General features: G+C 46.2%; 1 long non-coding RNA gene across 1 annotated transcript in view; it reads right to left on the bottom strand.

Moving 5' to 3' along the window:
• Nucleotides 1–23446, bottom strand: part of LOC138689259 (uncharacterized) — a 32966-nt gene extending 9520 nt beyond the window's left edge. Inside the window, exon 1 of the long non-coding RNA XR_011328093.1 lies at nucleotides 23116–23446. This is a non-coding gene — a long non-coding RNA (uncharacterized lncRNA). The remainder of the gene's footprint in view (nucleotides 1–23115) is intronic.
• Nucleotides 23447–26471: the final 3025 nt, after the last annotated feature.

The following is a 26471-nucleotide window of genomic DNA, read 5'->3' as shown; positions in this document are numbered from 1 at the left end:
TAACACAGGCTGTTCACGAGCACTCCTTCCCACCATGTCCTCCTGCTACGGCCTCCATATCCAGACAAATATTCTCATTCAGTCTCCATTCACACTGATGTGAGCCTTTCCATTACAATTCCCTAAACTAATGTCTGAAGGGAAAACCAGAAGTCAGCAGAAGCTCTCAGAGCAATACCATTTGTAAGGCCTCTGTGCTACCTGCAATGAGAGCATACAGTAGAGTTCAAGGTAAGAAAGTAATAGCAAGAACAATAGTCCAAACCCAGGTGTTTCTGGTAATTTATTATCTACTTGTAAAAATGCATTTGCAGTCTTAATTCTGAAAGACCACTTAGAAATTATAACATGTTTGGGAAAGGTTTGACTTGAACAAGAGGCAGTTCAACTCTCTCTGGCAAGACTGACTTAGTTACACCTCGTAAGTTTGAGATCACAACACAGTGATATCTATATCAAATGCAAGGGTGACTATACCTTAGCTTCCCATAGGAGAACTGACAGAACCTTGTAGGAAGTCTGGGAACCCATGTATTGATGCAAAGCAGCAAACCATTAATTCAGCTACCACGAGAACAGTGAAGTACCACAGTACCTCTAGAAGAGCCTGCTGTTGTTAATGGCAGCTGTCCTGAGTTTACTCTGCAGATGTTTGATATTCCTGAAAGCATAGATGCTTCATCTAGCAGGGTAATCATTATATTTTACAAGCAGTTAACAAGAATACAAATAATGAATCCTATTTTAGTGTAGCCTGTCTTGTTGGGTTTAGCAGTGGGAATAAGGAAAACACTGCAATAGTGCCAACACTAATGTTCTTCCTGTCAGGAGTAAGTGTTACTGTAAAGCTCAGCCTCAAGGCATCCAAGCATATTTCAGAGGTTCCTGAATTATGCTGTAGTAACATTAGATACAGACGTGCCACTAAGTCTTCAAACTCTGCTTGGTTGATGCCACTGAAGCCTGTCAGTGACTTTCTATGCTTGCAACATGTCACTGACTATCCACGCTGTAAGCACTGAGCCTGAATCCCCCTTTATCTAAAAGACAGGCTTAGGTCTTCTAACACTGAGATCATCATATTGCTGCTTTAAATGTGTTTTGTAATTTGTTTAAAACTCTGTCAGAACAGGAGACACTTTAATTATGCTATATTCAGCTCCCCCTCCTGCCCTAAACTTCATGACATACCATACCATTGTTTAAGGGTTGCTAAATAAATGAAAACCACAAAACACCACAGAAAAATAACCAAACGCTGCTAGAAGACACCTTCTGAACTATCCACCCACCCCCACCTCCTGGCATGCAGGCCTTGCCTTGTCAAACTCTCAGCTTTACATCTGCTGTTGCAGAATCCCTAACCAACTTTTAGGCCTAAAACCATTGCAATGAGCACAAGCTGTCACAGGGCTGAAGTCTTTCCCGTAAAACCAACAATAGGCATATGTTATGTTTTGTAGGATTCTGTTCCTGACGGTGCTCTGGACACACGACTGATGTGCTAAAGAGCTGAGGTTGCATAAATTTATAGCAAAAGTGAAATGCTATGGCACACAAACTCCCCCCTTTTCATCATTATTAGTAAGTCTTTCAGGCTGCAGTGTCCTTAGGAAATCCAAGCATAAGTGCTTGTAAATAAAAACAGGAGGAAAATAATTTCTTCGTACATGCAATCTGGAATAAATACCAGCAGCAGGTAAGCAAGCGCCAAGGTCAGCATCTTGCATCCATTACATGGGCCACCTCTGTCCATTCACAGGCATGGGACACAGGAACAGTGCCACCAAGTCTTCCGCACAGAGAAACACCCACCTTTAGCTTTGACCTCAAGGCAATGAAGCTGTGTAGAGATCACAGGACCAGCTTCACCCCAACCCTAAGACAGGTCCTGAAGTGGCAACCTAGAAGTTGAGTCAGCCATCTTGTATTTCAGCCCTGCAAAATCAGAGCTATGCCCTTCTTTCTTGCCTGAGAATTGTAGAAAGTTATCAAGGCTGAGATCCCATAGAGCACACTCATTTTATATATGAATAGCAACCTCTTAGCCAAGAATTTTTAGAAAATTGACCTTGCTTCTTATGGAACACTTTTCTGGCAAGAAGATCTGAGGAGGGAGAAAGATCTGTTCTGGCTCTGAGGTACCACTAGTTCTGGCCAAACATGCCAAGGTGCTCCTGAAAGTGATCGGGGGCTAAAGGTAGATGCTGTCAGGTAACAATTAGCTCCTGTACATTAGCAGAAGACTAAAAGACTGTCACAGAAACAAGCAATCCCATAAAAGAACAAGCCAACTTTATGAGCGCTTACTAAATATGCTGTTGTCATACAAAGCCACGCTCCGTCAAGCCCTTACTCATATCTGTCATGTAACTTGTCCCAGCCAATCCTTAGCTCACCATTTCAGCTGTTTGTTTGTTAACAGAAGGACTTGAATCCAGAAATACTCTTCCATTATCTAAACTGAGGACACAGGAGTAGGTTGTTGTTTTAATTCTGTTCAAACCTACTAAACAAATGAAACCAATGTTTGTGTCTGTAGCACAAATGGCAACATCAGAGAGTTTAAATCTCATTCTAATGCCTGGGTGCTGGCAGTAGTTAGAGCATGGAGTTCAGTATGGCTAAGTTATCTGTGCTGCTGTGGCAATACTAGTGCCTGAATACAGTGCCTGAATTAAAGACAGATCTGGTATCTTTACACAATATAGTTATATGCAGTCCAGACAAATCCCAATATTCCCAGTGGAACTGATGATATAAAGTGAGAAAACCACCAAACAGCTGGCAAAAATCCCTCAGTGTGCTAATGGAGTCTCCATTCTTTTTCATGGACAGAAGAACTGTTCTGGTTGTGACCACTAACATGAACAATAAGACTTTTCAAAGCTAGGTTAGCATGTGACTCAGAGAAAACAAATTGTTGTGGCCAAGCACTCAGATGAGAGAACATTCAGAGAGCTTTCTCTAGCCAACCCCCCCCCCCAAAAAACCAAAACAAACAAAAAAAAGGACTAGCCTCACTTCTTTATGTGTCATCATCTGCTAATTCTTTTCATTACATCGATAAAAGAAGCATTAAAATACTCTGACGCTTTCCCATACACCAATGCAGACAGTTCACATTCTCTCAGAAAGTGGTGCAGGGTCCCTTACATAAAACTCCTTCTCCTTTTAATGGTCTCTGGGATAATTCAAAAGAAACGGTACAAAGAGTCTGGGTTAGACAGCCCTTCCGCTCAGTGGAGAGCAACCCTCTGCAACATCAGCTCAGATACAGAAAGGTCAAATGCCATCTCACAAAGGACTTGGGCTTCTGAGAAGCCACTGCTTCAACCTGACATCAGTAAGGCTTAGAAGACACTTGCCCTGAAGCAAGTACTGCCCTCAAGGACTGCAAAAGGAAACCTAAACAAGGAAAACAAACTGGTCCTTGGCACCAGTCACTAATTTCACTGAACCAAGGAAACAGTCCAAGGTTCCCCCAGAAGGGGCTTTCATGCCAGTGTACAAGGAGTTGAAGGTGAATACTCAGTCTGATAAAGAAAGGTTGCACAGCTTTCCAGCACCGCATACTCATTAGACCCCATAAGGCCACAGAGAGCAGTTAGAGTCCTGTTCCGCTTCTTTCTGCATTGACTGAATTCCTTTAGGAAAGACTTATACTTGAAAGCTCTATTTCCAAACAGATGAGATTTCCTAAATGACTTTCCCCCCCCACCTCTTACTTACACTTGACCAAGTATCAAACACAAAAACCTGACTTCCATAGGATTCACTCCCAAAATCATCTCAAGGAATATTCTTTCTATTCCTCAGCATCAAAGCTTATGGAGTAGTTTGGGTAGAAGAGCTAACTCTCTCATATGAAGTCTGGTAGACAATGAGATAGCTATTAACACAGAAATTCATCCCAATTCTCTGTCTTGGCCAACCTGGGTTTTTGTGTAGCTTTATTGCAGGCTAATGCTAGAGTCTTTACCGTTTCTGTCATGACAAGAGTGCAGAGAGGCAGATAGTATGTCCGGTTTTGGATGACTAAACATAAGGGATAATTTTACTTTGCAAGGTGGAAATACATTGATTTTTAAAGCCTTCTGTAACAAATTTGGAGACACTGGTATTGCAGGCAGCCTATTAATCTGCCTATTAAAAGAATTTACTTTTGTGAATAAGGAGAACCCTGTGCTTGGCTCTACTTAAAAAGGATAATCCAGAACAGAGCTGGAAACTGACACTGAATAATAATCCAAGATTTTCACAGTTACCTGAAATTTATATAAAACCTGTAACAGAAAGAACTCTGTGTCCTTTTCAGCCAGGTTTACTGACACTCAACAATTTAGGAAGGTTAATTTGAGTCCTTGTGGCTATAAAACCTGTCTCAGTAGGTGTGAATATGAGAAGCAGAAGACAAATTGTGCCTAAAGACCAGCTGCACTCACTGCAGCAGAACTGTGAAAACCTTAGCTACTTTAAGAACATTTTCAAGACAGCACAAATAATAATAAATGTCTTTGAATAATCTTACTAGTCTAAAAACTGTTTTAAACTGGTTTAAATGAAATCTACAGAACAGATGCTGTGCTGTGATCAGAGTGTCACAGTTCCGGCATGTGAAAAGGACTGCAGCTCTGACAGGTAGTTCCTAGCAAATCTTAAAACAAGATGTGCATCAAGACCCCAATATTATTCATCACTGTAAATTCATTCATTGTTATGCCACTGACACTCATGGTCTGCAGAACAGCAAAGAACCAATACTTCCTTGAATTTGCCCCTATTGACCCAGTAAGGTTTGTGCAGGAAGTCCCTCATTTTACTCCCAGAAGGATGACATGAGGAAGCAGATAGCAGGAAGGCAGTCAGGCACTGCAAACCAACATATGTCGGCATCCTGCTGCCAAACAGAAATCACAGTTTGAAGCCAAGACACTTGGGAAGAATCAGATGAAATCTATAGAGCAAAAGAAAGCAGACACACAGTTCCCAGCTGGACAGGTAAGGCTCCTTCCACGTGAGATTTTCAACTACAAAGCCACTACTTTCAGGGCTTAAGTTCAGGGCTTAAGCCAGATCAGTTCAAGCTCACACAAAGCTCAGCACTGAGGCACCAGAAGACTACAGTGTCACCTAAATTGCAAAGCCTAGCCCCTTGCAATTGCAAGCAATTCTGCAATGGATGTTCAGCACAGAGATACAGGGCATGTTTGTATCCTGCGCTCCCAGCCACAAACTCCCCATTGCATGCCGTGATGGACTGAAGGTCAAAAGCCACACTTACAACATGCTGCAGGAAAGAACAGGAGACGCTCAGGGAACGATCAGTACCCTGCCCTGCTCCAAATCGAGCAGAGCTGAGTCCGAACCTCCTTGCTGAGCAACTACTGGGCTACCTGGCAAAGGGAACCATGCTGTGTTGTACGTGCAGATAAAGTAGCTCAAGTGGAGCCACTGAAGAGGGAACGTGCATTTTTGCAGACCTTCACAGAAATGCAGCCTGAGATAGGCTGTAACTGCTCTTTGCCACTCGCAATCTCATTGATCTGTTTGTGCTTAGGGGCCAAATCAGAACTGCAAGGAACCTGTGGGTGCCGTTAGGACTCGATAGGACCCGACTGCTGGTTTTGCAGACTCCCATCAGCACCTGGCTGAGAGCTAGTTTGACATCTTCACAAACATGACCCTGCCACACACAGGACCACAACGGTCCTGTTCATGGACCATGGCGGAGGTCAGGTACTCTGGAGTCACCTTTCTTCTGCCTACATCAAACCACTAGGCTGAACACAGTAACAAGACGGCAACCCTGTGAATGCAGTTAATCTTGTGGTGTAACCACTGCTTAAATGTGAAAGGACAACAAACACTCCAATCCATCAAGGAATTTTGATTGGATTAGAAGCCCTCTGTGCTTCATCTCCCTGATGAAGGCAAAAAGTGAAACTACATCTGGAGAACAGAGATTAAAAAAACCATTATAACAGTTTAATTATCTGTTATTACTGGATTAACATTCATTTCTGATCCAGGTGCTCCTCAGATAAATAGCTCAGGTGATTTATAAGAGCATTGTTTTATTGTGCAGTGAAAGACTTCTGGTCCATGAAATGAAAACAAGGGCTTCTTTTAAAGCCAGATATCCAAAATGAAGAAAGCTTAAGCAAGACTCCATCTGCCTGTCCCTTTTTCTTGCCTACCCCAAACTTTTGAACTGCTGGCTGATTTCAACCAACCTGGAAGACAGGTAGGACCTTCAATGCTGTTAAAAAGCTTTTACAAGTCTTGCAGAAACAAGCAACCATTGGAAAGGGAGAGACAGCCTGTAAACGAACCCTTAAGTTTCCTGAGCAAGGAAAAAATTACAACCTGTGCTCCCATGTTACTAGATGCCAAAGGATGTGCACAAGAACACACACTCATAAATGTCCCCAAACACAACGGGACAGAAGAGCTCAGACTCAGTCACAAATTGTACAAATCTAGCTTCCAAAATGTGGGCACTTGTTTCACCGATTGCACAACTGGGACAGTCTGCGTGATCCAGACTTCCTCTGCAGGTACCATGCTGGATCTTGGTGCTATACCACAAGAGGGAGAAGAGATGCCAAAACAACTTTTCTTTCATTATTGAAGAAAGAAATGTAGCATTTGCATCTTTTCAGAGCCTTTTTAAAGTGATGTGCTGAGAAATGAAAGAACCTGTCTTTAGGGACAGGCCACCAAGGAGGTTTGCAGACCTGCTCACTGGAACGTGCTGTTGCCAGGTTAAGGTCTGGATTCAAGTTCCAGCCCAAGCCACAGAGTTCTTATAAGCAACTGAGAGAATCACTGAATTGCTCTTCATCTCAGTTCCTGAATCTGCATAATGTGGACAACAGATACCTCTCTACCTTCTTGTCTATCACACCTACATGGACAAGGCTGTCCCTTGCTGCACTATCAAAGAATGGAACAGAACAGACTTATAGCTTTCATGTGCTACTGAAATAAGCCTCAATAACATGCCACAGTATTTATCTGTCCAGGTTTCTGTGGTAGTGGGCTCTACTTGACCTTTCCATTTGAGAAGGACTAGGGTTATTGTGATGGGTTGACCCTGGCCGGATGCCAGGTGCCCACCAAAGCTGTTCTATCACTCCCCCTCCTCAGCTGGACAGGGGAGAGAAAATATAACAAAGGGCTTGTGGGTTGAGATAAGGACAGGAGAGATCATTCACCAATTACCGTCACGGGCAAAACAGACTCAGCTTGGGGAAAATTAGCTCAATTTATTACAAATCAACCAGAGTAGGGTAATGAGAAATAAAACCAAATCTCAGAACACCTTCCCTCCACCCCTCCCTTCTTCCCGGGCACAACTTCACTCCCGGATTCTCTACCAAACCCCCCCAGCGGCACAGGGGGACAGGAATGGGGTTTACAGTCATCACACGTTATTTTCTACCGCTTCATCCTCCTCAGGGGGAGGGCTCATCACACTCTTCCCCTGCTCCAGCGTGGGGTCCCACCCACGGGAATCAGTCCTCCACGAACTTCTCCAGCGTGGGTCCTTCCCACGGGCGGCAGTTCTTCACGAACTGCTCCACTATGGGTCCTTTCCATGGTGTGCAGTCCTTCAGGAGCACACTGCTCCAGCGTGGGTCCCCCATGGGGTCACAAGTCCTGCCAGAAAGCCTGCTCCGTGGGCTCCTCTCTCCACAGATCCGCAGGTCCTGCCAGGAGCCTGCTCCAGCGCGGGGTTCCCACGGGGTCACAGCTTCCTTTGGGAACCCACCTGCTCCGGCGTGGGGTCCTCCCCAGGCTGCAGGGGGACAGCCTGCCTCACCATGGTCTTCCTCACAGGCTGCAGGGGAATCCCTGCTCCGGCACCTGGAGCATCTCCTCCCCCTCCTTCTTCACTGACCTTGGTGTCCACAGGGTTGTTTTCTCTTACATGTTCTCACTTCTCTCTCCAGCTGCCGTTTTTGTCTTTCCCAACTTTTTTCCTTCTTAAAAATGTTATCACAGAGGTGTTACCACTATCGCTGATTGGCTCGGCCTTGGCCGGCAGCAGGTCCGTCTTAGAGCCGGCTGGTATGGGCTCTCTCTTGAACACAGGGGAAGCTTCCAGTAGCTTCTTACAGAAGCCACCCCTGTAACCCCCCCCGCTACCAAAACCTTGCCACACAAAGCCAATACAGTTATGCATGGTCCTTCCCCTCATGCAACCAGACTCTGATGTTTAGCTGTGTCCCTGTCACACCGAGACTGAATGCTGTCAAGTCTCTGCAAAGCTATGTAGAAGCTACACAGGCTAGAAAGGCATATCCACACATCTCTGTGTCATCCTCTCCTGCCTCTGTACAGCACAACTGACAGCAGGCACGATACAGCTTGTAAAAGTCTTTAGGAAGCAAAGAGAAAAGACAGCGTCTCTACTACCCAGTCCTCTCTGAGGAAGGTCCTGTGTTCTAGACATTGTTCTTCTCCATACTAGCTAATCAGCAGGGCATCGTACAAGGCCCAGCACAAAGCACTGTAGCACAACTGATCCCCAGCTGAGTCACATAACATCTAATGGGTGACACCATATTCTACCTCTCTACAGGATTTTTGCATACTACAAAGGTCATCTTGCTTCTCCACCCCTCTCTGGTGGAGAGTGGAGCAGCGGCAGCTGTGGAAGCAACAGGCAGACTGGGAAGTTTATCTTTAAGCAAATCACATTAGTAACATGCAAAACACACTGTACTTTCAGGTGACATCATGACACTTGGTTCTACCCATTACCACTCATGCCTCAGGGGTTGCAATTACCTTTCATGCTGGACATGGCCAGCGCTGATCTATAAGTTATGGCTGACTTGATCCAACTGCAGCCACCTTCCCAGGAGATTGAGCAGGCAAGTGCAAGCAGAAACTGCACACAAACACAGCCCACGGCAAACTAAACAGAGACCAAGCACAAACTACACACATGGCTCAACAATTAGTTAGCCCTTTCCATTACAGGACTGTACAACTTAAGGAGACAAAAGCTCTCTGTCCCCCTTTCCCAAATGAGATCATTTGGCAGCAGTCCTCTTCATTCTGGCTTAAAGATGCTGTCAGGCTCTCCTCTTTCTTCCCTTTTTCTAAAGCAAATTTGCAGTGCAACTCCACTGAAATTGGAGATCAGGGTTGTGTCTGCTTTCACACCTTTCTATGATCCCACAGCCCACACACTTCCAAACATATCTGGCAGAACTACTTTTAGAACTATTTTTTTTTTTAATAAATGGCTGTAGTTGGCCCTTGGTTGTGTCACTAACCAAAATCAAGCCCCCATATGCTAGCAACGTGATTAAAAGCTAGCTTAATTAAAACTGCACTTAAACTAAGAACTTTTCTAAAGGTTTTCATTCTTTTCCAGTATAAAATGCTCAGGGTAGACCATCATATAAACTGGGCTGAAGTTTACTGGTTTATAGCAAGCCCACTTTCATTTATAAGACTCTTCATTTCACGGTCAGAAGGGAACACTACAAGTCACTGCTCTGAACTCCCAGGTATCACAAGCCACAACAGTCCCAATGAATCCTGTATTTTGCAACACTGTTGAGGGAATTCTCCCTGAGCAATGCCTTTTTGTTCTCCACTTGAAGTTGACAACTATGACAAAACCCAAACACTTTCCCTGGAACTACTTGATAATCCAGCAGCTGTGTCAGCTGCAGTACTCCAAACTGAGCTGAGCACATAACACAGCAAAATGAAACAACAGCAATACAGAAGTGGAACCTGAAGCGAGAGTTATTGCTAATTCAGGGTCAGAACTACAGCTAGTTTAACCCAGAGGCCAATGGCCTTGTACAGATTTCTATCAGCTGAAGCAACAACTATCAGTCTGTCTTGAAATATTTCTAAGTTTCCTTTCTATGTCTTACTGCCATTGCCATGTTGATATGACCAACTCAATCTACTCAGTCTTTTCTAATGCATAAACCACAGATATTACTGGTCCTCTTTTAAATATCAAGCAGTACGAACATGATTCCTCTTCCCCTCAATGTTGATTTGTGCCTCAATTGCCTGAATTGACTCACACAGCTCCCTGTTGGGGCAGTGGCTACGGGCCAGTCTGTACTGCTACTCCCTATGACTGCCTCTTCCTAGGACGGGGCCAGAAATGCACGCATAGTGTCCATGTGCTCCTTAATAGGATGACCTGACCCCAGCCTAAGACTGTGTTTTCCACTGCCTCCTTTAAACCATCACCCCGGCTGATACACTTCCCCAGTGCAAAAGAGGTGCAGCATACTGTATGGGCACACACCTCGCGGAACACGCGGAGTCAGGGAACTTGTCTGCACACTGGTAAGAAGAGGCTGCAGAAGACAGGTACTGCGTTCCTGCTGCATAGGACGATCGAGGCCAAGCCAGAGGACAGTGTGGCTTGGCTGGGGATTGCACAGGCATGGTGAGATCTATACTCAAGTCAAAATCTCTCCTCGTTATCATCCTCTTCTCCCTCACTGACTTGCAGATCAGGCATACCTGAGTTCAGGGCTTAGTTCAGCTACTACAAGCACTACAGTAACATGGGATTTTCAGAGGGTTTGAGGGTTGCTTAACTAGGTACCCACGGAACAGCAGGAAAAAATTAAGTCAGCACTTAAAAATCTCCACGACAGTACCTGAATTAACCACTAGAACTACCTCCTTTATGCAAGGCAAGGTGCTGCATGTTCGAAGTTGTTGGAAATCCAAATAGTTCTCTCACACCACCTGATATCTAAACAAGAACTGGTGTACCATCACCACCCTCAATGACTCAACTCTTAAGTGGGGATACTGTGTAGTAAATACATGGAGTACTGTGCAACAGGACAGCTTGTAGCCATGCTGCCTTGAATCCTAATGGTATCAGAGGAACCTTCATCAGACAGAGAACTTGCTAGTTCTCTTTTTACCTGTGTGCCTCTCTATTTGCTGCCAGGATACAAACCTTAAGTATGCCAGGATTTTATAGGGAACAAGAACTAGAAGACCACTGGCTCCTCAGAGTTGCATATACCCCCTACTGACCCATGCTTCCATTTGGTCTAGGCTTCTTATTTTAAATTGTCTTAGGGTAAAAGTGAAAGACTGATTAAAATTCACCCAATCAAGGAGGAAGACACCTCCAAGCCAGGGAGTATGTCTATGCTGCCTCAAATAATACACAGAAACTTCAGCTCCTGGGAACTCTGAAGCAGTAGTGAGCAAATCAGTTCTGCATCACACAGTGATACTTGAAGCACCTTGGCAGATAAGCTGGCTCGGATACTGGTTCCAGTTGAGCTGCATTAGTCTGGAGCTGTGCCAGCTAATATAGCTCAGCTACTTCCCACATCCAAACCAGCTCATTTACAGCAAGCTCAGGCATCTCTAAGCAGAGGGTTGTTTCCAGCCTCTCAGTAGACATGTGTCTGCACTCTGCTTTTGGCACCTATGGGAAAAGCAGCAAGCTGCCTGTTCCTACTGCAATAAAAGTAGTTACCAGACTCACCACAAGGTTTACTATCAGATGCTCAGGCTTGCTTCTTCATTGCTTAGTGCAGAGATAAGAAATAAGAGATATTTTGTAATATTTATTATTTGGGTAACAGCAGCATTTAAAGGCTGCATGAAGGCCAATGCCAAACATTCCCAGACTACATTGTATTCCTTCTGCTGAAGGCCTTATAGACCATCTGACAAGCCAGCTGAAGGAGACAACATATAGAGAAAGACAACAGAAACAAAAAGGATGAAGCAGCCTGGCCAAAGTCACCAAGCTTATCAGTTTTAGGCAAAATCCCAGATCTCAGCTCTCTCGTGGGCCACCTCCTTCAACTGCACCTTCTGCATTGTCAAGTATCACAGAATATATGCACTGCAAACACTGTCCTTAAAAAAAAAAAAAAAAGCAAACTTATCAACATCCTTTTATCAGAAACATAATGAGCACAATCCCCCTCACTATGAGAGGCAGAAACTGATGAAACTGGCCCCCCAGCTCCATCCCCAAAGCAGGACCTGCTGTCCAAGAGGACCCACACTCCTGCAGGCGTGTTTCTGGGGCTGGCAGAGGGGCTGCTGTGCTATTCCCAGAGCTCCCAGCACCCAACCACTCACACTGCTATGTGACAGGATGAAGCCTCAAGGGCTGCTCCTACTTCTTTCTCTTGCTGTCAAACCAGATGACATCTCACTAACGTATGCCTCGTCAAGATGCAGAGGACAGCGTTTACCCAGTCAGCAACTGCTGAGTCATTATTTGTAAATGAGTGATAATCAGGAAAAGCAGAGAATCAGGGAAAGCACATAAAATACAGTATAACAGCTGAGGAAAAATTTGCGGGGGATGAATAATATAACCTTGTACTGCAAAGTCACCTATGCGATATACCATGTTAATATGAATGTACAGTGCAGGGCTACCCTGGTAAGCAAAACACACACTAAGCAGGACACTGGCATAACCAGAACTGAAGAACCTGGCTTCCCAAAGGGGCCAGCGTCAGCAGGCTGTGCATGAGCTCAGCAAGCCTGCCCCACATGTACTCCCATGCAGCTCTGCTCTTGGCTGGCAGCCCAGTACTGGCATGGCACCCTCCACAGGTCACCCCTCCCAGTGCAGGGGACAGGAAAGGATCTGCCACTTCACAGGTGAAAAACACAGTTGCAGGAGAAAAATATGCACAGGGAACCTAACAGAGAACCAACCAGATCTGTCCTGGTTTTGGCTGGAATAAAGTTAAGTTTCTTCTTAATAGCTGGTATAGTGCTGTGTTTTGGATTTAGGATGAGAATAACATTGATAACGCACTGATGTTTTCAGTTGTTGCTAGCAGTGTTTATACTAAGTCAAGGACTTTTCAGCTTCTCATACTGCCCTGCCAGCGGAGGCTGGGAGTGCACAAGGAGTTGGGAGGGGACACAGCCAGGACAGCTGACCCAAAGTGGCCAAAGGGGCATTCCATACCATGTGACATCATGCCCAGTATATAAACTGGGGGGACTTGGCCATGGGGGCACCATGGCTCAGGGATTGGCTGGGCATTGGTCAGCAGGTGGTGAGCAATTGTATTGTGCAACACTTGTTTTGTATATTCTATTATTATTTTCCCTTCCTTTTCTGTCCTATTAAACTGTCTTTATCTCAACCCACGAGATTTACTTTTTTTTTTTTTTTTTTACCCTGATTCTCTCCCCCATCCCACTGGGGAAGGAGGAGTGAGTGAGCGGCTGCATGGTGCTTAGTTGCTGCCTGGGGTTAAACCACAACAGTACTTTTTGGCACCCAACGTGGGGCATGAAGGTTTGACATAACAACAGATCTGACCAGAGCATGTCAAAACAAATTTGCTGTAAGTATTCATTATATTAGTTTAATAGTCGCTGGTCACAATCTTGATTTATTGGCTCTCAGAGTTGTTGCGCTTGTTCTTAAGAGTTGTGTTATGTATCACCTCACTTGCCGTATATAGTCCCTGTGCTGCTGCTTATCATCCGTGGGAGGTGGATTAAGGTTATTGCTTTGCTGTACTATGTATGATAGTGCATACCATGGCTTACGGTATGATAAAATTATCAGTCGTGGGACTAATCCAGTATTTGTACTAAGCATTGCCATCACCTCCGTACTTCAGGAGCCATCTCTCAGAAACTTAATAATTACACCTTTTCTCCTTGGAGAGCCAATCTAGGGGGGAGGCACCTTCCTCTACCTTCCCTTTCTCCTCCAGGCTAGTTACAATAGCTCTTGAGAATTCTGAATATACTGCAGATGCTGAAACCAGCATGGTCCCATTGCTGGGAACCACCATGTTCCTGAATGTGGTTCAGGTTTTGTTTAGGGTAACAACTATTAAAGAGTACCACCCAGAGATCTGCCCCAAGGCCGGAGAGTTATGAGTGGCAGAGTATATGGGATAGCATGGGCAAATGCTTAGGATGGTGGGCACCTCCAGTGTTTTGGAACTTCACCCTTGAACAATTGCAGAATCCCGAAAAACTAGTAGAATATTTGGAAAAAGTATGCTGTTATCCCAGCAATTCCAGGGAAGACACAAATCACTGCAGTGAGCTGGGGCCTGGCCCATGCCTACCAAGCCCCGTTCAACACTATTCAGTACCCTCAAGGGGAAGAGAAGGTCTCTGGATCTGATGACAAAACAACAGGCTCTACTACTCCAACCCCAGCGACAGGCACTGCAGCTGAGCCAGAGAACCAACCCGTGCTGGTATCAGTTGCCCCCACACAGAAGAAGAAATACACAAAAAAGTCGGTTCACTTAGTAACGGATGAAGATGAGCCAGTGTCATCACTGGAACAGGAGGAAGAGGCAGAACCAGAGGTAACCACCCGATCCTTATCCCCGAGTGAGCTGCAGGATATGCGAAAGGATTTCAGCCGTTGTCCAGGAGAGCACATTATCACCTGTCTGCTCCGATGCTGGAATAATGGGGCCAGTAGCTTGGAATTAGAGGGTAGGGAAGTCCAACAGCTGGGATCCCTGTCTAAGGAAAGGAGCATTGACAAGGCAATTGGAAAAAAAGACACAAGCTCTCAGCCTCTGGAGGTGACTTCTGTCAGGCGTGAGGGAAAGGCATCCCTTCAAGGAAGATGGTGTACACCATCCAAGCAAATGGACTACCATGGAGAGAGGCATCCAGTGCTTGACGGAATTAGCTGTGCAGGAGGTTGTTTATTATGACCCAGACAACGCACAGTTACCCACGGATCCAGATGAAGTCCAATGCACGTGACCCACATGGCGGAATTTTGTACGGAGCGCACCATTGTCGTGTGACAACTCATTGGCAGTAATGGACTGGAAAGATAAAGAGGGACTAATGGTGGATGAATTGGCTGGCCGACTCCGGCAATATGAAGAAGGTCTCTCTTCCTCCCTTGTCACAGCTGTGGAGAAACTGCCAGGCATACTAGCCAAGAAACGGTCCTGAGAGTTCCAGCAATTCAAGGATAAGTTCTGCCCCCCACCTGTAGGGACCAGTATCTCAGCTATTAGGCATAAGTGTTCCTCTGCTCGAAAAAGAGAATACAGAAGGTACACACCATGGAGTACCCTGTGGTTTTATCTATGTGACCATGGAGAGGACATGAGGGAGCAGGATGGAAAACTTAGCTCGACCCTACCTAGAGGCACAAGCATGTGAATTGAAAGGAAAAACAACCACAAAAGGGGATTCTTCCAGGAAAAATGCCACTCCAGTTTCCAGCAGGCAATTCCCCAGAGCAGAAGGGCTGATCTTACTTCTGATCCTCTTGAAGGGACTTCTAATTCATGTTTACAAGAAGTGGGTAACCAATACTGTGACCAGGATTAGAGGGGCCCTGCCTCCAGCCAGGTGGAGGAAAGGGTCAACTGGGTTTACCAGACTGTGTGGATTTGACAGCCTGGCACATCAGACCCACGGGTGTACAAGGCTGTAGTGGACACTGGTGCAGAGTGTACCCTAGTGCCATCAAGCTATAGAGGGGCAGAACCCATCTGTATTTCTGGAGTGACAGGGGGATCCCAACAGCCCCATTGTGGCAAGATATCGTGTCCCAGCTAGAGAAGCTGGTTGTAAAAGTACATCACGTAGATGCTCATGTACCCAGGAGTTGGGCCACTGAAGAACTTCAGAACAACCAGCAGGTGGATCAGGATGCTAAGACTGAAGTGGCTCAGGTGGGTTTGGACTGGCAACTTAAAGGTGAATTACTTATGGCTCAGTGGGCCCATGACACCTCAGGCCATCAAGGAAGAGATGCAAAATATAGATGGGCTCGTGATCCAGGGGCGGACTTGACCATGGACACTATCACACAGGTTATCCATGAACGTGAAACACATGCTGCAAGCAAGCAAGCCAAGTGGCTAAAACATCTGTGGTATGGAGGGCAATGGCTGAAATATAAACATGGGAAGGCCTGGCAGATTGACTGTATCACAAACCCACCAAGGCAAGTGCCATGTGCTTACAATGTTGGAAGCAATCACCGGATGGTTGGAAACATATTCTGTGCCCCATGCCACCACCCAGAACACTATCCTGGGCCTTGAAAAGCAGGTCTTGTGGTGACACAGCACCCCAGAAAGAATTGAGTCAGACAACGGGACTCATTTCCAAAACAACGTCATAGACACCTGGGCCAAAGAGCATGGCATTGAGTGGGTATACGACATCCCCTACCACGCACCAGCCTCCGGGGAAGCTGAACAATACCATGGACTGTTAAAAGACTACACTGACAGCAATGGGGGTGGGACATTTGAACATTGGGATACACATTTAGCAAAAGCCAGTTGGTTAGTCAAACAAGGATCTACCAATCGAGCTGGCCCTGCCCAATCAGAACATTTACGTACTGTAGAAGGGGATGAAGTCCCTGTAGTGCACACAAAAAATATGCTAGGGAAAACAGTCTGTGTTATTCCTGTCTCAGGCAAAGGCAAACCCATCTGTGGGAGCGCTTTTGCTCAAGGACCTGGGTGCACTTGGTGGGTGATGCAGAAGGATGGGGAAGTCTGATGTGTTCTTCAAGGGGACTTGATTTTAGGTGAGAATAGCCAATGAATTAAACTGTATGATGTTAACTGCTATATAACCCTGCCACTGTATGTCATCACTACTGTAGTTGTTATATGCTATATCAACGGTATTACAGTAAAAATCACCCAGATTAATGAAGAATGAACTTTGATAAAACTGAGCGAAGCGCAGTAGGGACGGAACCAGTACTGACTTTGCATGCAACAAGCCAACACTAGACACCATCCTCCTGCTGCACCCAATGTCACCTGCCCACTGCACCAAAGCCCGATCCTGCTCTGCCAACTGAGAGGAATTTGCACCATTCCTCCTGCCCAGAAAGACTGTTACAAATGGAGCCCAAAGTCATGGGACTAAATTAACTCAATGGATATTTTAAAGGCCCACAGACTAAGGGAATGATATCTGTGTATATATGTATCAAAAGATGAAAAAAGTCTATGGTGATTAATTGAAAATGTATGGGCAAATGTGGGACGTGGATATGACATAAATGGTATAGAATAAGGGGTGAATATTGTCCTGGTTTTGGTTGGAATAATTTTCTTCTTAATAGCTGGTATAGTGCTGTGTTTTGGATTTAGAATAAGATTGATAACGCACTGATGTTTTTAAGTTGCACTGATGTTGCTAAGCAGTGTTTATACTAAGTCAAGGACTTTTCAGCTTCTCATACTGCCCTGCCAGCGGAGGCTGGGAGTGCACAAGGAGTTGGGACAGGACGCAGCCAGGACAGCTGACGCAAACTGGCCAAAGGGGTATTCCACACCATGTGATGTCATGCCCAGTATATAAACTGGGGGGACTTGGCCGTGGGGGCACCGTGGCTTAGGGATTGGCTAGGGATTGGTCAGCGGGTGGTGAGCAATTGTATCGTGCATCATTTGTTTTGTATATTCTATTATTATTTTCCCTTCCTTTTCTGTCCTATTAAACTGTTTTTATCTCAACCCACGAGTTTCACTTTTTGGTTTTTTTTCACCCCGATTCTCTCCCCCATCCCACTGGGGAGGGAGGAGTGAGCTTAGTTGCCTGCTGGGGTTACACCACAACAAGATCCCATTTAACCAGGTCTCACTACTATCACAGAGTGCCTGAGGCAATACTTCAGTCTCAAATTGAGCACTGACTCCTCCACCGTTGACTCTGAGTGCAGTCACTTGCAGCACCAAGCCATAGCAAGCTAAACTAAATCTAATATAGAAACAAGGAATTAGCAGCATAACCTTTACCTCCTTCTTTGAATGCAATTCTTAATTCAGCCAATGCAGGCCTCTGCCAGACATGGCTGCTGGGGCCCTCCCATGGCTCTATTACACCCAAGAGTAGTGTCACTAGCACCAGGAAAACCACCTGCTCTGATGTCAGGCAGACTGCAGACTGCACAGAGTCTATTTTACAGTTGTAAATTATGAGCTATTTAGCTCCACCCCCACCTCCCCCACTTACCAGCTTATACATTCAACACAAGGCAAGGGGCAGAGAGGGGAAGAGAGTTGTGCTCTCTCTCAGATACCTGCTCTCACTTACAACCTCAGCAGACCAAGAGGCATCCTTCTTTATTGCTCTTATCCAGCCCAGTTAAGATTTCAGTCATCCCCTCTGTAAAGTGCTGACAAAGCCATCATTGCTGTGCCACCCAAATATCTGGCAAATAAATGCCTTCATGCTGAATGGTTAATTGTTACTTGAATCTACGTTTGGATTCCCTATAGGAGAATAAGCTTCAGAAATTTAAGACCAGGACACTACCAAGCCACACCATGTGCCACAGACCCCTGTGCTGAGTCCAGGTCTCCTCTCCACAGGGTCACTCCAGAGACATCTCAGAGCTATCGTGATGCAAGCAAAAGAATATGCCTGACTCTCACATGAAGTGTAACAGCATCTGAATAGCTCACACTGAGATGTCTCTATCAGGAGCCAGCAACTTCAGGGACCCATGGCAAACTTGCTCTGTTTCAGACAAAACACCAGCTTCCCATTCAATGCCCAGTTTCTGCTCCTCAACTGCACTAAAACAGGAACAGTTTAACAAAATTACCTACTTTTATACCACGCTTTTAACAGTGATCCTCAAAGCTCTTTGCAAAGGAGGAGCTGCTGCCTTCCTCGGTTTCTTTATCTCTGCAATGGTAAGAAAGGGGAGCTGGCCACTGCCACGCAGCAGCCAAAAGCCAAAGCCAGGACACATTGTAGTCCCAGCCCAACCCTCTTTTCACCATCCTACACAGAGGCCCTGTTGTGGAAAGGTATCACAGCCCATCAAAACATTGGCCTAAAGCTTAGCAGACAGGGACCAGATTTTGGGACCAGACTTTAGTCCCAACGCTTTTTTTTTTTTGGAAGCTTTTCTGTAAACACAAACTCTACCTAGTTCATGCCCATTTCTGCTCTCATTGTGCAACTCAGTACTAAAACTGAAGGCTCTTGGGCAGAGAGAAACAATTTCCTACGCAGCATTTATGCACAAGAGGAACCCTATGTGAATTGGAGCTCATGAGCACTCCCATAAAGTGATGCGAGGTCTCAGTCAGGACTCTACCTGTAACACAGTCCTAAAAATGGCTTTTCACACATTCTCAAAGCATCCCTAATGTATGTAGCTCCAATACATTTCCTGATGCATTCTTGCACCTAATTGTGAGAAGCATGATTCAATAAACTGTATCAGAACCATGGAAGTAATTTGCTTCAGACAGGAGAGAAATCACTATTCCACCGTACTATTTATATAAATAACAAGACTTGACCAAGCCAATTGCCACAAACAGCATAATACTGGAATCTAATTCCAGGTAACTCCAGCATGCACACCCTGCTATTGAGTCAGGAGCACCTTGTTTCAGCTTAGTTTCATCCACTCTGAAACCTGATTTTACTTGAAGAATGAGGATGCCCTGCAGAGGAACTATCCAGAACAGACACTGCAATTTGAAGCCACTGTCTCAACCTGTTCAAGAGTGTATGAGACTTTACTCTAAATAGAAATGTTTTTTCTGACAGTTCTTCTAGCTGGAAGTACTTCCTATACAAAGGCTTGATACTTCCCTAGACCAGCCTGTTTTCCTTCTATTCTGGACAGTGTGGAGAGAAATGCAACACACTACCAGGGCTGGATGAGTACTGCCTTCTAGTCCCAGGTATGTCCACACAAGAGAGAACGCTCAGCAGAAGCACAAAAGCCACAACAAAGAGCAGGTCACTGAGAAGCTGAGGAGCAGAGAAATAAATTTCTCTCCTCTACCTAGGAGCTATTTCTAGAACAGGCTGTCCAGAGGGGTTGTGTAGTGTCCACCTCGGAAACATTGAGAACCCAACTGGACAGAGCAGTGAGCAACCTGTTTTGAGCAGCTCTCCAGAGGTCCCTTCCAACTACAACTGTTGTGTGGTTCTGTGATCCACATGCAGACCCCTCTGTCCAGGCAGAGGTCCCTGACTACACCAGCTACAGAAACATTCACCCTGACTGCAAGCAAACTCCTCCTTCTGCTAATGCTGTTGAGGAAAGCTTGTGTCTTCCCTGACCTTGAAGCTATGTTATCTGCTTTGGCTGCGAGAAGGCGATAATAGCTCCTGACAATGGCAAGAGTCAGCTCTGAGCCGCTGGAACAGGAAATCCCATTTCTCAAGCCCTTCAAAGCCTGCCAGCCTGCTTGGCACAGTTTCTCTCAGCAGCACTCAGTGAGATTACAGCACTAAAAATAACCCACACAGTAAGTTGTGCATTTAGAAGAAGAAAGGACTTGCCCTTAATGTGGGTTTCCCTTCCACTTGTGGCCTCAAGTATCCCCAGACAGTTGAACTGCTAGGGTTTTGTTCTCCAAATTAAACAGGAGCTGCAGCTGTTGAAGTGGTTTCAAATCAAATAAGAAGATTAAAGGGTACAACAAAGAGCTAAGATACTTTCCAGTTTTTAAACAAGTGTCCCTCTCCCCTCCCTGTTGTTTTCTATAATAAGAAACTCGGAGCTAAATCTGCTTCCTTACCAAAACACTCTGCCCTTCTATCATGAGCTCATGTACAGTTGGTTGTATACAGATGAAATGAAGCAAAGGTAGGTGGACCAGTCCTGCAGACTTCCATATGGAAGACAATCCCTGTGGGCATTCTGCTGCAGTATTTAAGAAAATGTCCAAGCCTGTTGGGTTAAACGCACTGTCCAAATCAGCAGGAAAAAAAGCATACCTCGTAACAGTAGGCACCAGAATTAGCACTACCTACAGGCCTTACACAAGCTTCGCTGTCTTTACAAACACTGATCTTTGCCTATGCCTACCTAGCATGAACCATTAAAGCTCAGTCATTTGTATCAGATGACTTTCATTAAAGCCAACCTGACTACTGATGAGATTTTCATGCATCACTTGCAAGGCTTGGACAATTTGCATTAGTGCTCTCAAACACAACTGACTTCTTTCTCAGCCCCCAAACAGACTGTATGCTGACATGTGGCAATGAGAATTACCTTCATGACTACGGGCTCAGCTGCTCATTTGATGCATATACACAGTTTATTGCTTATATAGCACATGTCACGTACTGGCTCAATTAGTAACAGTTCACCTTGAGCACAACTACATTTTTCATGTATGCACATATCTAAAAAAAGTTAATATCCACATGCATGCAGACAAACAGAAAACGCCAGCTAGAGTTTTACACACTTGTCTTCAATTTACACTTGGAAGGTGATATGCTGCGTTGCTTTACCCAGAGGAAATCAGACAGATGAACATTAAACATAGTAAGTTTTTTAGGTACGGAGTCCAAGGGGCTGGGCTCTCCAAGAGAACCAGAGAGCTGCAGAGCTCAGAACCACAGCAAATGAAGAACAGGTGTCACATCTCATGGCATCTCAGCAGCCATCACCTAGTAGGGGGTTTGGACAAGGACAACAGCCACCACCACAGAGGCATACCAAAATCCTCTGCTGCATTTACTACTTGCCTTCAGATTTAAGCTACAAAATAGGAAGGGTGTTTTGCAGAGAACAATTTAAATATAAACTCAATTTGCTCGGAAGCACAGTCCCTCCTATGCACTACAGATGATAATATAACATCATGTAGCTAGAGACTGTGTTATCTCATGGCCAAACAAGAAGGCAGAGTAAATGTGGGTAGGCCCTAAGCATGAGGCCCTTCACTTTGCAAACTCGTTATTTGCTTCTTATAGCTTTTGGAGACCATAATTATCAGTACTGGGGACCCTAATTGTGAATACTACTGGAGACATAAAAAGATTGTATGAGTTTACGAACATTTCTAAAAACATAGGAAGAGATGAGAAACAGATACAGAAGAAGCATATACCTGCTGCCACACTGCCATTAAATCCCGTTCCCCTGCATTACACTCCAGGCCCGCACATCCTTCCACTTTCAGAGCTGCAAATCATACACAGCTAGTTCCCCGTTCTGGGTTTCTATCTGGTTTCCAGTGTTAGAGAGAACAAATACTGCAGCACTTGTGATTCTCCTCATCTTTTGATCTTTGCTGGCTTCTCCACTCCCCTCATGCTTCTGCTCCTCCATCCCTGTTGGTTTTAGCAGACCAATAAATCCCACAAAGACCTGAAAAACACTCTGGCTTTCTCCTCGATTAAGAGTGTATTTTGTCTGAATAACATGGATGATATTGAAGCGCCTGCACTCCTGTCCCTCTTTGCCCCTCCAGCACAAACACCATTGGGACCTCCAGCGCATCTGTGTCCCTCCTGCATCCGCAGGGGATGCCATCTGCAGTGCAAGCCTTCACACCCTACTACTGCAGCAGGTGCTAAGATGAACACCAACCCCCAGAGACGCTGCCTCCCAGAACCACAACCTCTCAGGAAACGGTCTGCTACAGCTGTGAGTCTGGCACCCTGCTGAGACCTTACTGCTGCAGGGATGTCCTTGTGAGGCACCTCCTCTGTCACCCCTGCCTGGAAAACGTCAGAGCTTTATCAGTATCTGCACTACTCCAACACAGAGCTCCAGAGGCTGATGCACACATCTGTGGAAGACGTCACGGGCCACAGCCATACCCACGACACCCCTAAAAGATGATAGCTACTGCGATGCTCCTAGCATGTCCGAGGCACCCCTTCTTTTCCTAGCGGTGTACACACCCTCCCTGCGCACTGCTAGTCACAAGATGGCCCGCTGGGAGAGGCTGCTGCCCACGGGCCAGGGAAACAAACCCTTGGGGAGCAACTCCAGCTGCACCTCGCGGAGACTGGCTACAGCCTCAAGCGGTGGCCGCAACAAGAAGGAGGTGGTGGGGTGGGGACCATTCCTCTTGCTTACTCCAGCAGGGCCTGCGAAAGGACACCACGCCTTGCCCTCGAGGGGTGGCGGCCGCCGGGGGCCTGCCTGTCACACCGGGCGGCTTCGCAGGTCGTGCCGCCCCGTCCCCACTCACAGCCCCGCCACCCTCGCCTCGCAGCAGCTGCCCCGCGGCCGGGGCGGCACCACGGAACCTTCCAGACAGCGCCTCGCCTTCCCCGTTCGGCCGGGGAGAGCGCTGCCCCGGCCCGGCCCCGCCCGCCAACCGCCCCACTCTCTCCCGCGGGCCCTACCTGCTCCGCTCCGCTGCCCTCCAGCGGGCCGGGGCCGGGGCCGGAGCCGGAGCCGGAGCCGGGGCCGGGGCCGGGGAGCTGCCGCCGCGCTGGCTGCCCGCCTCCCGCCGCCGGCGGCCGCTCGCCAACGGCCCCCGCACGCGCCGGAGCGAAGGCTCGCCAACGGCCGCGCCCAACGGCCGCCGCGCGCGCGGGGGCCTCTTCCTTCCTCCCTCCCTCCGCGGGCGGCGCCCGCCCCCGGCTGCCCCCGCAGGCCGGAGAGCCGGCCCGCCTCGGGGCAGCGCCGGCGGGGCCTTCCCGCAGCGGGACGCTGCCGAGGGCGGCTGGGCCGCGGCGAGCGCAAGGGCCGCGGCGAGCGCAGGGCCCCGGGCCCGAACGCCCACGGGGATGGTGCCGCAGACCCGCCCCGGGCTTGGGCCTGCCCCGTTCAGCCCAGCCGCGCGGGGAAGCACCCGCAGAGGTCTCGGTTTATTCTTGGGCACCCACCAGCCGAACCGGCGAGCCTGAGAGGCGAACTGCCGGGCTCTCCTGGTAACCTGGAAGAAGTTCCAGCGTAAAGGTGGGCACTCACAAGCCGAGAGGGATGCGTGACAAGCCAGCGGCCACGTGAACCAACCAACCAACCGGCGAGAAACCCCCCCAAACCCCACGCAAGCCAGGGACATACCTGATAAGCTTTTTCAAATGTATGGGACTGAGAGTGTTGCAGGCGGGGAGGGTGGAGAAATCCTTCCTATGCTACATCTGGAAGCAACGTGAGCAGCTCAGGTTAGCGATGAGAATGATGACAAGCAGCAACACTTTTTGGTTACAGTGGTTTCCATCCAGATCAGACCTAGGGGGTGCGTGATTGCTCTGTAATTTGGATTAATCTTTTTCAACGTGTTACTGCAGAAAACCGGGCCCACGGGGTCGAGCCGTCCTTGCTCTTTGCCCGCACGTGGCGTGCCTGTGCTGTGAGTAGCACGCTGGGTGCAGCGCTACAGACCCCAGGGCTGCGAGGAGACGACGTTAATGCCACGGCCGGGAGGACGCTGCCTTATGTGCCGGCCATCTTTGGGTCCTTTGGTGTAGAAAGTCGTGACAGGGTACTTACTGGGTCTGGCAGTGGCGAGAAGTTTATTTTCATGGACATAAACAGGACACTCAGCAGCTAGTATCTTTACTGAATGAATTTATTGGTTTTTGAACTAAAGTTGCTCACAGTTATTTAACAAGGGATACATCAGATTTTTTTGTCCATTTTAAACCATTAAATAACGTCAGTTTGTGTCTGTATACGTGTGTGTGTGCGCGTGTGTGTCTTCAAAGTACAAAATAGGAAGGATAACAAGAGGTATTGCTTTCATTTATTCTTATATCTTGTGTAAGTAATCCCCTTCCTGCTTGTACCACATGGGTTTTGCTGATATAGGTATTTTTAAATTATTATTATTATTTTGTATTGAAATCCCAGCCTTTTGTAGAGGTACAATGTAACAGAAGCATCAAAATCTATACACAAGGGAAGAGAAAAGAGGGAAAAGAAGGACGGGGGTGATGGGAGGGGAGCTCGGAGGAGAAGTAGAGAGAGGGCGGAGGCAGGAAAGACAACGAAAGCAAAAGAGACTAATTTACAGCAATGTCATGCAATTAAAACTGCCCCCCTCTTCTGCACCCTTGCCTCCCCCCCTCCCCAGCCATCACCCCCTGGTGTCTGACATGCACACAGCAATACGAGAGAGAAAAGTTTAAGAATAGGGAAAATAAATAAATAAATAAAGCAAAAAATTAAAATAAATCCCTCCCATTTGGGGGAATGGGGAAACAGGGCAAAAGTCAAAGGTCTTTGCCCCAGTTGTGTCTTTAAAAATTCTTTTTAATCTTCAAACCTATGTACAAGTAAAACTGGTCCAAGAAGGGGAAAAATGATTAAAAAAACCAACAACGACAACAACAACAAAAAAGAACTCATCCAACATTATCATTAAAAAAAATAATCTTGCGATACAACATACACCCATAGGAACCCAACGAGCAGCAATCGAAGGTCATAAAAGAGCTGAACACTAATGCTAAGCCTACATTCTTAAAATCTCAGTCAAGAAGTACTTCTCACTGTGTTTTGTCTTCCACGCGTAAAACCACGTTTTTTTTGTTTAACCTTTGAGCTTGGGCCAGAATAAGTTACACTTGGTCACATAACTCTTAAGGAGGAGGAAAAAAGGTGGCGATTCTTCTTTCTCGGAGTCATGAGATGAACACTTCTGGGGTTTCTGTGTCTTTTTTCCCCCTCCTCCCCAAAATAAATAAGAATCAATGTTGCCTCTACACAGTTATTAAACAGAAGATATATCTAACAGCTTATTTTTTTAAATATATATATATGTATATATAAATAACCAAGACCTAATAACTGAAACACAAAAAAAAGTCCCCATCCACCCAATCCCACCCTCCTCCCCTTCAAAACAAAACAAAAAAAACAAAACAAAAAACTTTATAAAAATATCTTGCAGTAATTTTTAAAGTTTACAGTAGCTTTGTGATTAAGTCTCCCATTGCCCTGACTCCACCTTGTCTTGCTCTGATGAACTAAGTGCCAGTGATTTGCACACACACACACAGAGGAAATAAAACCCAAGATAAGTCTCTTTTCTTCCTCTTCTTCATCTTCTTTTTTTTCCTTTTTTTCTTTTTTTCTTTTTTTTTTAGAAAAAAATCACCCAAGCCAACAAATGAAACCGGTAACTTAAAGAAATAATAATACTGATATCAATGCAGCACTAGCAACACAACAATTGCCTCTAAATGCAGGGTGTGGTGGAGGATCCAGCTGGTCGAAGAAGGTCCCAGCGCGGTGGCACAGTGGCAGGGAGTTGACAGGTGGGGAGGAAGGTGTCGAAGGAGGAGCAGCAGTAGCAGCAGCGGCAACTGTGCCTGGTGGCAGGAGAGACAGTCCTTGGCAGAGTCTTGTCCCTCTTCTTTGCTACCAGAAGTTGCCTTTTCCCTAAGTTTTAATGTTTTATTTGTATGTGTTTATTCATTGAACCCCCTCTCCCTCCTAAGTTTACTCCTTTCCCCTTCCAGCAGGTCAAAAAGCAAAATGATACAGTATAAAAAAACCAATTATTTTGTATATATATGTATGTATGTATATTTATAGATAAATATACACACATATATACATGTATATATAAAAAAAGGGGGCAAAAGAAAAGGAAAAGGTGGTGGGGAGAAAAAGAAAGTTAAGAAAATCCCGTGATGAAGCTCCCCAATATTGTCTTGGTTCAACGCTTAGTTTTGAGTTGCTCCTGGCTGGTTTCTGATGAGAATGCGCTCTGGATTCATGAAACACTGTGCTCCCGCTACACCCG

The sequence above is a fragment of the Haliaeetus albicilla genome, chromosome 16 (assembly GCF_947461875.1).
Source record: "Haliaeetus albicilla chromosome 16, bHalAlb1.1, whole genome shotgun sequence".
NCBI classification, from domain to species: domain Eukaryota; kingdom Metazoa; phylum Chordata; class Aves; order Accipitriformes; family Accipitridae; genus Haliaeetus; species Haliaeetus albicilla.
This window is presented reverse-complemented; position numbering and strand designations above follow the sequence as displayed.